The 12,345-nt window shown below is 40.4% G+C and overlaps 9 non-coding genes across 9 annotated transcripts; all 9 read right to left on the minus strand.

Annotated features, from left to right (window-relative positions):
* Positions 1 to 263: 263 nt before the first annotated feature.
* On the minus strand, positions 264 to 336 carry TRNAK-UUU (transfer RNA lysine (anticodon UUU)). Its single transcript has one exon. It is a non-coding gene; the product is annotated as a tRNA-Lys (tRNA).
* Positions 337 to 1,669: 1,333 nt separating this feature from the next.
* On the minus strand, positions 1,670 to 1,742 carry TRNAK-UUU (transfer RNA lysine (anticodon UUU)). The gene has a single exon. It is a non-coding gene; the product is annotated as a tRNA-Lys (tRNA).
* Positions 1,743 to 3,075: 1,333 nt separating this feature from the next.
* TRNAK-UUU (transfer RNA lysine (anticodon UUU)) lies at positions 3,076 to 3,148 on the minus strand. Its single transcript has one exon. It is a non-coding gene; the product is annotated as a tRNA-Lys (tRNA).
* A 1,322-nt stretch (positions 3,149 to 4,470) lies between these two features.
* Positions 4,471 to 4,543, minus strand: TRNAK-UUU (transfer RNA lysine (anticodon UUU)). The gene has a single exon. It is a non-coding gene; the product is annotated as a tRNA-Lys (tRNA).
* A 1,333-nt stretch (positions 4,544 to 5,876) lies between these two features.
* Positions 5,877 to 5,949, minus strand: TRNAK-UUU (transfer RNA lysine (anticodon UUU)). The gene has a single exon. It is a non-coding gene; the product is annotated as a tRNA-Lys (tRNA).
* A 1,333-nt stretch (positions 5,950 to 7,282) lies between these two features.
* TRNAK-UUU (transfer RNA lysine (anticodon UUU)) lies at positions 7,283 to 7,355 on the minus strand. Its single transcript has one exon. It is a non-coding gene; the product is annotated as a tRNA-Lys (tRNA).
* Positions 7,356 to 8,677: 1,322 nt separating this feature from the next.
* TRNAK-UUU (transfer RNA lysine (anticodon UUU)) lies at positions 8,678 to 8,750 on the minus strand. Its single transcript has one exon. It is a non-coding gene; the product is annotated as a tRNA-Lys (tRNA).
* Positions 8,751 to 10,072: 1,322 nt separating this feature from the next.
* TRNAK-UUU (transfer RNA lysine (anticodon UUU)) lies at positions 10,073 to 10,145 on the minus strand. The gene has a single exon. It is a non-coding gene; the product is annotated as a tRNA-Lys (tRNA).
* Positions 10,146 to 11,467: 1,322 nt separating this feature from the next.
* On the minus strand, positions 11,468 to 11,540 carry TRNAK-UUU (transfer RNA lysine (anticodon UUU)). Its single transcript has one exon. It is a non-coding gene; the product is annotated as a tRNA-Lys (tRNA).
* Positions 11,541 to 12,345: the final 805 nt, after the last annotated feature.

Raw genomic sequence — 12,345 nt, forward strand, 5'->3', positions numbered from 1 at the left:
TCCTTTTCTATGTTGGTGGAAAAACCTTCTCTCCTCCAGATGCAGAGAATGCCCCCTTGTGACCGTCACCTTCCTTGGTATAAACAGATCCTCGGAGAGATATTTGTATTGTCCCCTTATATACTTATACATGGTTATGAGATCACCCCTCAGTTTCTAGACAAAATAATACTTTTTTGCTAATCTCTCTGGGTATTGTAGTTGTTGCACCCACATGATGACCTCACCTATTACCTATAACATTACCATTTATTAAAACCTTACGCCCGAACAGGGACTTGAACCCTGGACCCTCAGATTAAAAGTCTGATGCTCTACCGACTGAGCTATCCGGGCTCTCTACATTGATAATCTCGCTGGGTACCGTAATTCTTCCATCCCGTTACTAAATTTTCTTGCCCCTTTTTGGACTTGCTCTAGTTCCACAAAAATCATAATTTCCAGGCTTGAATTGGGCAGGTTAATCTTTGCGAAGGACATGTGAATCAAGCCACATACAAGGTTATCCTGGAAAAATAGTTGATTCCTTCTGCTCACGAAACGTTCCCCAACTCTGAGGACTGGCTTTTCCAGCAGAACAATGCACCATGCCACACGGCTAGGTAAACCAACGTGTGGATGAAGGAACACTAGCTCAAATCGCTGTCATGGCCAGCCCAATCTCCAAACCTGAACCCCATTGAAAACCTCTTGAATGTGAGGAAGATGGATAGTCACAAGCCATCAAACAAAGAAGAACTGCTTAAATTTTTGTACCAGGAGTGGCATAATGTCACCCAAAAGCAGTGTGAAAGACTGGTGGAAAGCATGCCAAGACACATGAAAGCTGTGATTAAAAATCATGGTTATTCCACAAAATATTGATTTCTGAACTCTTCCTGAGATAAAACATTAGTATTGTTGTTTCTAAATAATTATGAACTTGTTTTCGTAGCATTATTTGAGGTCTGCAAGCACTGCATTTTTTTTGCTATTTTGACCATTTTTCATTTTCTGAAAATAAGTACAAAATTTAGTGCTTGGAAATTCGAAGACATGTTGTCAGTAGTTTATAGAATATAAGAGCAATTTACATTTTACTCAAAAATATACCTATAAAGAGAAAATTAAGACAAACTGAAGATTTTGCAGTGGTCTCTTAATTTTTGCCAGAGCTGTAGTTAGCAAGGCCGAAAAAAGACATTTGTCCGTCCAGTTCAGCCTATATTCCGTCAGAAGAAATCCCCAGATCTACGTCCTTCTAAAGAACCTAATAACTGCAAGATACAATATTGTTACGCTCCAGGAAGACATCCGGGCCTCTCTTGAACCCCTTGACTGAGTTCGCCATCCCCACCTCCTCAGACAAGGAATTCCAGATTCTCCCTGCCCTACCAGTAAAGAATCCTTTTCTATGTTGGTGGAAAAACCTTCTCTCCTCCAGATGCAGAGAATGCCCCCTTGTGACCGTCACCTTCCTTGGTATAAACAGATCCTCGGAGAGATATTTGTATTGTCCCCTTATATACTTATACATGGTTATGAGATCACCCCTCAGTTTCTAGACAAAATAATACTTTTTTGCTAATCTCTCTGGGTATTGTAGTTGTTGCACCCACATTGCACCCACATTGTACCCCCATGATGACCTCACCTATTACCTATAACATTACCATTTATTAAAACCTTACGCCCGAACAGGGACTTGAACCCTGGACCCTCAGATTAAAAGTCTGATGCTCTACCGACTGAGCTATCCGGGCTCTCTACATTGATAATCTCGCTGGGTACCGTAATTCTTCCATCCCGTTACTAAATTTTGTTGCCCCTTTTTGGACTTGCTCTAGTTCCACAAAAATCATAATTTCCAGGCTTGAATTGGGCAGGTTAATCTTTGCGAAGGACATGTGAATCAAGCCACATACAAGGTTATCCTGGAAAAATAGTTGATTCCTTCTGCTCAGGAAACGTTCCCCAACTCTGAGGACTGGCTTTTCCAGCAGAACAATGCACCATGCCACACGGCTAGGTAAACCAACGTGTGGATGAAGGAACACTAGCTCAAATCGCTGTCATGGCCAGCCCAATCTCCAAACCTGAACCCCATTGAAAACCTCTTGAATGTGAGGAAGATGGATAGTCACAAGCCATCAAACAAAGAAGAACTGCTTAAATTTTTGTACCAGGAGTGGCATAATGTCACCCAAAAGCAGTGTGAAAGACTGGTGGAAAGCATGCCAAGACACATGAAAGCTGTGATTAAAAATCATGGTTATTCCACAAAATATTGATTTCTGAACTCTTCCTGAGATAAAACATTAGTATTGTTGTTTCTAAATAATTATGAACTTGTTTTCGTAGCATTATTTGAGGTCTGCAAGCACTGCATTTTTTTTGCTATTTTGACCATTTTTCATTTTCTGAAAATAAGTACAAAATTTAGTGCTTGGAAATTCGAAGACATGTTGTCAGTAGTTTATAGAATATAAGAGCAATTTACATTTTACTCAAAAATATACCTATAAAGAGAAAATTAAGACAAACTGAAGATTTTGCAGTGGTCTCTTAATTTTTGCCAGAGCTGTAGTTAGCAAGGCCGAAAAAAGACATTTGTCCGTCCAGTTCAGCCTATATTCCGTCAGAAGAAATCCCCAGATCTACGTCCTTCTAAAGAACCTAATAACTGCAAGATACAATATTGTTACGGTCCAGGAAGACATCCGGGCCTCTCTTGAACCCCTTGACTGAGTTCGCCATCCCCACCTCCTCAGACAAGGAATTCCAGATTCTCCCTGCCCTACCAGTAAAGAATCCTTTTCTATGTTGGTGGAAAAACCTTCTCTCCTCCAGATGCAGAGAATGCCCCCTTGTGACCGTCACCTTCCTTGGTATAAACAGATCCTCGGAGAGATATTTGTATTGTCCCCTTATATACTTATACATGGTTATGAGATCACCCCTCAGTTTCTAGACAAAATAATACTTTTTTGCTAATCTCTCTGGGTATTGTAGTTGTTGCACCCACATTGCACCCACATTGTACCCCCATGATGACCTCACCTATTACCTATAACATTACCATTTATTAAAACCTTACGCCCGAACAGGGACTTGAACCCTGGACCCTCAGATTAAAAGTCTGATGCTCTACCGACTGAGCTATCCGGGCTCTCTACATTGATAATCTCGCTGGGTACCGTAATTCTTCCATCCCGTTACTAAATTTTGTTGCCCCTTTTTGGACTTGCTCTAGTTCCACAAAAATCATAATTTCCAGGCTTGAATTGGGCAGGTTAATCTTTGCGAAGGACATGTGAATCAAGCCACATACAAGGTTATCCTGGAAAAATAGTTGATTCCTTCTGCTCAGGAAACGTTCCCCAACTCTGAGGACTGGCTTTTCCAGCAGAACAATGCACCATGCCACACGGCTAGGTAAACCAATGTGTGGATGAAGGAACACTAGCTCAAATCGCTGTCATGGCCAGCCCAATCTCCAAACCTGAACCCCATTGAAAACCTCTTGAATGTGAGGAAGATGGATAGTCACAAGCCATCAAACAAAGAAGAACTGCTTAAATTTTTGTACCAGGAGTGGCATAATGTCACCCAAAAGCAGTGTGAAAGACTGGTGGAAAGCATGCCAAGACACATGAAAGCTGTGATTAAAAATCATGGTTATTCCACAAAATATTGATTTCTGAACTCTTCCTTAGATAAAACATTAGTATTGTTGTTTCTAAATAATTATGAACTTGTTTTCGTAGCATTATTTGAGGTCTGCAAGCACTGCATTTTTTTTGCTATTTTGACCATTTTTCATTTTCTGAAAATAAGTACAAAATTTAGTGCTTGGAAATTCGAAGACATGTTGTCAGTAGTTTATAGAATATAAGAGCAATTTACATTTTACTCAAAAATATACCTATAAAGAGAAAATTAAGACAAACTGAAGATTTTGCAGTGGTCTCTTAATTTTTGCCAGAGCTGTAGTTAGCAAGGCCGAAAAAAGACATTTGTCCGTCCAGTTCAGCCTATATTCCGTCAGAAGAAATCCCCAGATCTACGTCCTTCTAAAGAACCTAATAACTGCAAGATACAATATTGTTACGGTCCAGGAAGACATCCGGGCCTCTCTTGAACCCCTTGACTGAGTTCGCCATCCCCACCTCCTCAGACAAGGAATTCCAGATTCTCCCTGCCCTACCAGTAAAGAATCCTTTTCTATGTTGGTGGAAAAACCTTCTCTCCTCCAGATGCAGAGAATGCCCCCTTGTGACCGTCACCTTCCTTGGTATAAACAGATCCTCGGAGAGATATTTGTATTGTCCCCTTATATACTTATACATGGTTATGAGATCACCCCTCAGTTTCTAGACAAAATAATACTTTTTTGCTAATCTCTCTGGGTATTGTAGTTGCTGCACCCACATTGTACCCCCATGATGACCTCACCTATTACCTATAACATTACCATTTATTAAAACCTTACGCCCGAACAGGGACTTGAACCCTGGACCCTCAGATTAAAAGTCTGATGCTCTACCGACTGAGCTATCCAGGCTCTCTACATTGATAATCTCGCTGGGTACCGTAATTCTTCCATCCCGTTACTAAATTTTGTTGCCCCTTTTTGGACTTGCTCTAGTTCCACAAAAATCATAATTTCCAGGCTTGAATTGGGCAGGTTAATCTTTGCGAAGGACATGTGAATCAAGCCACATACAAGGTTATCCTGGAAAAATAGTTGATTCCTTCTGCTCAGGAAACGTTCCCCAACTCTGAGGACTGGCTTTTCCAGCAGAACAATGCACCATGCCACACGGCTAGGTAAACCAACGTGTGGATGAAGGAACACTAGCTCAAATCGCTGTCATGGCCAGCCCAATCTCCAAACCTGAACCCCATTGAAAACCTCTTGAATGTGAGGAAGATGGATAGTCACAAGCCATCAAACAAAGAAGAACTGCTTAAATTTTTGTACCAGGAGTGGCATAATGTCACCCAAAAGCAGTGTGAAAGACTGGTGGAAAGCATGCCAAGACACATGAAAGCTGTGATTAAAAATCATGGTTATTCCACAAAATATTGATTTCTGAACTCTTCCTGAGATAAAACATTAGTATTGTTGTTTCTAAATAATTATGAACTTGTTTTCGTAGCATTATTTGAGGTCTGCAAGCACTGCATTTTTTTTGCTATTTTGACCATTTTTCATTTTCTGAAAATAAGTACAAAATTTAGTGCTTGGAAATTCGAAGACATGTTGTCAGTAGTTTATAGAATATAAGAGCAATTTACATTTTACTCAAAAATATACCTATAAAGAGAAAATTAAGACAAACTGAAGATTTTGCAGTGGTCTCTTAATTTTTGCCAGAGCTGTAGTTAGCAAGGCCGAAAAAAGACATTTGTCCGTCCAGTTCAGCCTATATTCCGTCAGAAGAAATCCCCAGATCTACGTCCTTCTAAAGAACCTAATAACTGCAAGATACAATATTGTTACGGTCCAGGAAGACATCCTGGCCTCTCTTGAACCCCTTGACTGAGTTCGCCATCCCCACCTCCTCAGACAAGGAATTCCAGATTCTCCCTGCCCTACCAGTAAAGAATCCTTTTCTATGTTGGTGGAAAAACCTTCTCTCCTCCAGATGCAGAGAATGCCCCCTTGTGACCGTCACCTTCCTTGGTATAAACAGATCCTCGGAGAGATATTTGTATTGTCCCCTTATATACTTATACATGGTTATGAGATCACCCCTCAGTTTCTAGACAAAATAATACTTTTTTGCTAATCTCTCTGGGTATTGTAGTTGTTGCACCCACATTGCACCCACATTGTACCCCCATGATGACCTCACCTATTACCTATAACATTACCATTTATTAAAACCTTACGCCCGAACAGGGACTTGAACCCTGGACCCTCAGATTAAAAGTCTGATGCTCTACCGACTGAGCTATCCGGGCTCTCTACATTGATAATCTCGCTGGGTACCGTAATTCTTCCATCCCGTTACTAAATTTTGTTGCCCCTTTTTGGACTTGCTCTAGTTCCACAAAAATCATAATTTCCAGGCTTGAATTGGGCAGGTTAATCTTTGCGAAGGACATGTGAATCAAGCCACATACAAGGTTATCCTGGAAAAATAGTTGATTCCTTCTGCTCAGGAAACGTTCCCCAACTCTGAGGACTGGCTTTTCCAGCAGAACAATGCACCATGCCACACGGCTAGGTAAACCAACGTGTGGATGAAGGAACACTAGCTCAAATCGCTGTCATGGCCAGCCCAATCTCCAAACCTGAACCCCATTGAAAACCTCTTGAATGTGAGGAAGATGGATAGTCACAAGCCATCAAACAAAGAAGGACTGCTTAAATTTTTGTACCAGGAGTGGCATAATGTCACCCAAAAGCAGTGTGAAAGACTGGTGGAAAGCATGCCAAGACACATGAAAGCTGTGATTAAAAATCATGGTTATTCCACAAAATATTGATTTCTGAACTCTTCCTGAGATAAAACATTAGTATTGTTGTTTCTAAATAATTATGAACTTGTTTTCGTAGCATTATTTGAGGTCTGCAAGCACTGCATTTTTTTTGCTATTTTGACCATTTTTCATTTTCTGAAAATAAGTACAAAATTTAGTGCTTGGAAATTCGAAGACATGTTGTCAGTAGTTTATAGAATATAAGAGCAATTTACATTTTACTCAAAAATATACCTATAAAGAGAAAATTAAGACAAACTGAAGATTTTGCAGTGGTCTCTTAATTTTTGCCAGAGCTGTAGTTAGCAAGGCCGAAAAAAGACATTTGTCCGTCCAGTTCAGCCTATATTCCGTCAGAAGAAATCCCCAGATCTACGTCCTTCTAAAGAACCTAATAACTGCAAGATACAATATTGTTACGGTCCAGGAAGACATCCGGGCCTCTCTTGAACCCCTTGACTGAGTTCGCCATCCCCACCTCCTCAGACAAGGAATTCCAGATTCTCCCTGCCCTACCAGTAAAGAATCCTTTTCTATGTTGGTGGAAAAACCTTCTCTCCTCCAGATGCAGAGAATGCCCCCTTGTGACCGTCACCTTCCTTGGTATAAACAGATCCTCGGAGAGATATTTGTATTGTCCCCTTATATACTTATACATGGTTATGAGATCACCCCTCAGTTTCTAGACAAAATAATACTTTTTTGCTAATCTCTCTGGGTATTGTAGTTGTTGCACCCACATTGCACCCACATTGTACCCCCATGATGACCTCACCTATTACCTATAACATTACCATTTATTAAAACCTTACGCCCGAACAGGGACTTGAACCCTGGACCCTCAGATTAAAAGTCTGATGCTCTACCGACTGAGCTATCCGGGCTCTCTACATTGATAATCTCGCTGGGTACCGTAATTCTTCCATCCCGTTACTAAATTTTGTTGCCCCTTTTTGGACTTGCTCTAGTTCCACAAAAATCATAATTTCCAGGCTTGAATTGGGCAGGTTAATCTTTGCGAAGGACATGTGAATCAAGCCACATACAAGGTTATCCTGGAAAAATAGTTGATTCCTTCTGCTCAGGAAACGTTCCCCAACTCTGAGGACTGGCTTTTCCAGCAGAACAATGCACCATGCCACACGGCTAGGTAAACCAATGTGTGGATGAAGGAACACTAGCTCAAATCGCTGTCATGGCCAGCCCAATCTCCAAACCTGAACCCCATTGAAAACCTCTTGAATGTGAGGAAGATGGATAGTCACAAGCCATCAAACAAAGAAGAACTGCTTAAATTTTTGTACCAGGAGTGGCATAATGTCACCCAAAAGCAGTGTGAAAGACTGGTGGAAAGCATGCCAAGACACATGAAAGCTGTGATTAAAAATCATGGTTATTCCACAAAATATTGATTTCTGAACTCTTCCTGAGATAAAACATTAGTATTGTTGTTTCTAAATAATTATGAACTTGTTTTCGTAGCATTATTTGAGGTCTGCAAGCACTGCATTTTTTTTGCTATTTTGACCATTTTTCATTTTCTGAAAATAAGTACAAAATTTAGTGCTTGGAAATTCGAAGACATGTTGTCAGTAGTTTATAGAATATAAGAGCAATTTACATTTTACTCAAAAATATACCTATAAAGAGAAAATTAAGACAAACTGAAGATTTTGCAGTGGTCTCTTAATTTTTGCCAGAGCTGTAGTTAGCAAGGCCGAAAAAAGACATTTGTCCGTCCAGTTCAGCCTATATTCCGTCAGAAGAAATCCCCAGATCTACGTCCTTCTAAAGAACCTAATAACTGCAAGATACAATATTGTTACGGTCCAGGAAGACATCCGGGCCTCTCTTGAACCCCTTGACTGAGTTCGCCATCCCCACCTCCTCAGACAAGGAATTCCAGATTCTCCCTGCCCTACCAGTAAAGAATCCTTTTCTATGTTGGTGGAAAAACCTTCTCTCCTCCAGATGCAGAGAATGCCCCCTTGTGACCGTCACCTTCCTTGGTATAAACAGATCCTCGGAGAGATATTTGTATTGTCCCCTTATATACTTATACATGGTTATGAGATCACCCCTCAGTTTCTAGACAAAATAATACTTTTTTGCTAATCTCTCTGGGTATTGTAGTTGCTGCACCCACATTGTACCCCCATGATGACCTCACCTATTACCTATAACATTACCATTTATTAAAACCTTACGCCCGAACAGGGACTTGAACCCTGGACCCTCAGATTAAAAGTCTGATGCTCTACCGACTGAGCTATCCGGGCTCTCTACATTGATAATCTCGCTGGGTACCGTAATTCTTCCATCCCGTTACTAAATTTTGTTGCCCCTTTTTGGACTTGCTCTAGTTCCACAAAAATCATAATTTCCAGGCTTGAATTGGGCAGGTTAATCTTTGCGAAGGACATGTGAATCAAGCCACATACAAGGTTATCCTGGAAAAATAGTTGATTCCTTCTGCTCAGGAAACGTTCCCCAACTCTGAGGACTGGCTTTTCCAGCAGAACAATGCACCATGCCACACGGCTAGGTAAACCAACGTGTGGATGAAGGAACACTAGCTCAAATCGCTGTCATGGCCAGCCCAATCTCCAAACCTGAACCCCATTGAAAACCTCTTGAATGTGAGGAAGATGGATAGTCACAAGCCATCAAACAAAGAAGAACTGCTTAAATTTTTGTACCAGGAGTGGCATAATGTCACCCAAAAGCAGTGTGAAAGACTGGTGGAAAGCATGCCAAGACACATGAAAGCTGTGATTAAAAATCATGGTTATTCCACAAAATATTGATTTCTGAACTCTTCCTGAGATAAAACATTAGTATTGTTGTTTCTAAATAATTATGAACTTGTTTTCGTAGCATTATTTGAGGTCTGCAAGCACTGCATTTTTTTTGCTATTTTGACCATTTTTCATTTTCTGAAAATAAGTACAAAATTTAGTGCTTGGAAATTCGAAGACATGTTGTCAGTAGTTTATAGAATATAAGAGCAATTTACATTTTACTCAAAAATATACCTATAAAGAGAAAATTAAGACAAACTGAAGATTTTGCAGTGGTCTCTTAATTTTTGCCAGAGCTGTAGTTAGCAAGGCCGAAAAAAGACATTTGTCCGTCCAGTTCAGCCTATATTCCGTCAGAAGAAATCCCCAGATCTACGTCCTTCTAAAGAACCTAATAACTGCAAGATACAATATTGTTACGGTCCAGGAAGACATCCGGGCCTCTCTTGAACCCCTTGACTGAGTTCGCCATCCCCACCTCCTCAGACAAGGAATTCCAGATTCTCCCTGCCCTACCAGTAAAGAATCCTTTTCTATGTTGGTGGAAAAACCTTCTCTCCTCCAGATGCAGAGAATGCCCCCTTGTGACCGTCACCTTCCTTGGTATAAACAGATCCTCGGAGAGATATTTGTATTGTCCCCTTATATACTTATACATGGTTATGAGATCACCCCTCAGTTTCTAGACAAAATAATACTTTTTTGCTAATCTCTCTGGGTATTGTAGTTGCTGCACCCACATTGTACCCCCATGATGACCTCACCTATTACCTATAACATTACCATTTATTAAAACCTTACGCCCGAACAGGGACTTGAACCCTGGACCCTCAGATTAAAAGTCTGATGCTCTACCGACTGAGCTATCCGGGCTCTCTACATTGATAATCTCGCTGGGTACCGTAATTCTTCCATCCCGTTACTAAATTTTGTTGCCCCTTTTTGGACTTGCTCTAGTTCCACAAAAATCATAATTTCCAGGCTTGAATTGGGCAGGTTAATCTTTGCGAAGGACATGTGAATCAAGCCACATACAAGGTTATCCTGGAAAAATAGTTGATTCCTTCTGCTCAGGAAACGTTCCCCAACTCTGAGGACTGGCTTTTCCAGCAGAACAATGCACCATGCCACACGGCTAGGTAAACCAACGTGTGGATGAAGGAACACTAGCTCAAATCGCTGTCATGGCCAGCCCAATCTCCAAACCTGAACCCCATTGAAAACCTCTTGAATGTGAGGAAGATGGATAGTCACAAGCCATCAAACAAAGAAGAACTGCTTAAATTTTTGTACCAGGAGTGGCATAATGTCACCCAAAAGCAGTGTGAAAGACTGGTGGAAAGCATGCCAAGACACATGAAAGCTGTGATTAAAAATCATGGTTATTCCACAAAATATTGATTTCTGAACTCTTCCTGAGATAAAACATTAGTATTGTTGTTTCTAAATAATTATGAACTTGTTTTCGTAGCATTATTTGAGGTCTGCAAGCACTGCATTTTTTTTGCTATTTTGACCATTTTTCATTTTCTGAAAATAAGTACAAAATTTAGTGCTTGGAAATTCGAAGACATGTTGTCAGTAGTTTATAGAATATAAGAGCAATTTACATTTTACTCAAAAATATACCTATAAAGAGAAAATTAAGACAAACTGAAGATTTTGCAGTGGTCTCTTAATTTTTGCCAGAGCTGTAGTTAGCAAGGCCGAAAAAAGACATTTGTCCGTCCAGTTCAGCCTATATTCCGTCAGAAGAAATCCCCAGATCTACGTCCTTCTAAAGAACCTAATAACTGCAAGATACAATATTGTTACGGTCCAGGAAGACATCCGGGCCTCTCTTGAACCCCTTGACTGAGTTCGCCATCCCCACCTCCTCAGACAAGGAATTCCAGATTCTCCCTGCCCTACCAGTAAAGAATCCTTTTCTATGTTGGTGGAAAAACCTTCTCTCCTCCAGATGCAGAGAATGCCCCCTTGTGACCGTCACCTTCCTTGGTATAAACAGATCCTCGGAGAGATATTTGTATTGTCCCCTTATATACTTATACATGGTTATGAGATCACCCCTCAGTTTCTAGACAAAATAATACTTTTTTGCTAATCTCTCTGGGTATTGTAGTTGCTGCACCCACATTGTACCCCCATGATGACCTCACCTATTACCTATAACATTACCATTTATTAAAACCTTACGCCCGAACAGGGACTTGAACCCTGGACCCTCAGATTAAAAGTCTGATGCTCTACCGACTGAGCTATCCGGGCTCTCTACATTGATAATCTCGCTGGGTACCGTAATTCTTCCATCCCGTTACTAAATTTTGTTGCCCCTTTTTGGACTTGCTCTAGTTCCACAAAAATCATAATTTCCAGGCTTGAATTGGGCAGGTTAATCTTTGCGAAGGACATGTGAATCAAGCCACATACAAGGTTATCCTGGAAAAATAGTTGATTCCTTCTGCTCAGGAAACGTTCCCCAACTCTGAGGACTGGCTTTTCCAGCAGAACAATGCACCATGCCACACGGCTAGGTAAACCAACGTGTGGATGAAGGAACACTAGCTCAAATCGCTGTCATGGCCAGCCCAATCTCCAAACCTGAACCCCATTGAAAACCTCTTGAATGTGAGGAAGATGGATAGTCACAAGCCATCAAACAAAGAAGAACTGCTTAAATTTTTGTACCAGGAGTGGCATAATGTCACCCAAAAGCAGTGTGAAAGACTGGTGGAAAGCATGCCAAGACACATGAAAGCTGTGATTAAAAATCATGGTTATTCCACAAAATATTGATTTCTGAACTCTTCCTGAGATAAAACATTAGTATTGTTGTTTCTAAATAATTATGAACTTGTTTTCGTAGCATTATTTGAGGTCTGCAAGCACTGCATTTTTTTTGCTATTTTGACCATTTTTCATTTTCTGAAAATAAGTACAAAATTTAGTGCTTGGAAATTCGAAGACATGTTGTCAGTAGTTTATAGAATATAAGAGCAATTTACATTTTACTCAAAAATATACCTATAAAGAGAAAATTAAGACAAACTGAAGATTTTGCAGTGGTCTCTTA

Source organism: Dendrobates tinctorius, unplaced genomic scaffold, assembly GCF_039654945.1.
Source record: "Dendrobates tinctorius isolate UK_male_01 unplaced genomic scaffold, ASM3965494v1 ptg000099l, whole genome shotgun sequence".
NCBI classification, from domain to species: Eukaryota; Metazoa; Chordata; class Amphibia; order Anura; family Dendrobatidae; genus Dendrobates; species Dendrobates tinctorius.